At 44.0% G+C, this 341-nt stretch overlaps 1 non-coding gene across 1 annotated transcript; it reads left to right on the top strand.

Moving 5' to 3' along the window:
* Window positions 1-268: 268 nt before the first annotated feature.
* On the top strand, window positions 269-341 carry trnav-cac (transfer RNA valine (anticodon CAC)). The gene has a single exon. It is a non-coding gene; the product is annotated as a tRNA-Val (tRNA).

Here is a 341-nt window from a genome sequence, read left to right as displayed (position 1 = left end):
CATTGTTTATATGCGATATTTCGTGATTAAACTCGTATGTTTTGCGTCAGATTGGTGACATGGCTATATTAACAGGAAGAAAGTGCCGTAAACAGAGTGCAGAATCTCGCGACGTTAAGCTAGAGGAAGCAACCGGAGGCTAACCGTGAAACATACGACATTAAAAGTGGATAAAGTGGTGCCGTTTACAGCCATTCTACATAATACTGGACACATTTTCTGTATCTGTCCTGATATTAGCTGATTTGCCTGCGCAGTATAAGTACAAGTTTCCGTAGTGTAGTGGTTATCACGTTCGCCTCACACGCGAAAGGTCCCCGGTTCGAAACCGGGCGGAAACA

Source organism: Stegastes partitus, unplaced genomic scaffold (genome assembly GCF_000690725.1).
Source record: "Stegastes partitus isolate 25-593 unplaced genomic scaffold, Stegastes_partitus-1.0.2 Scaffold840, whole genome shotgun sequence".
Classification (NCBI taxonomy): Eukaryota; Metazoa; Chordata; class Actinopteri; family Pomacentridae; genus Stegastes; species Stegastes partitus.
Note: the sequence above shows the minus strand (reverse complement) of the source record. Positions and strands in the feature narration are given on the sequence as shown.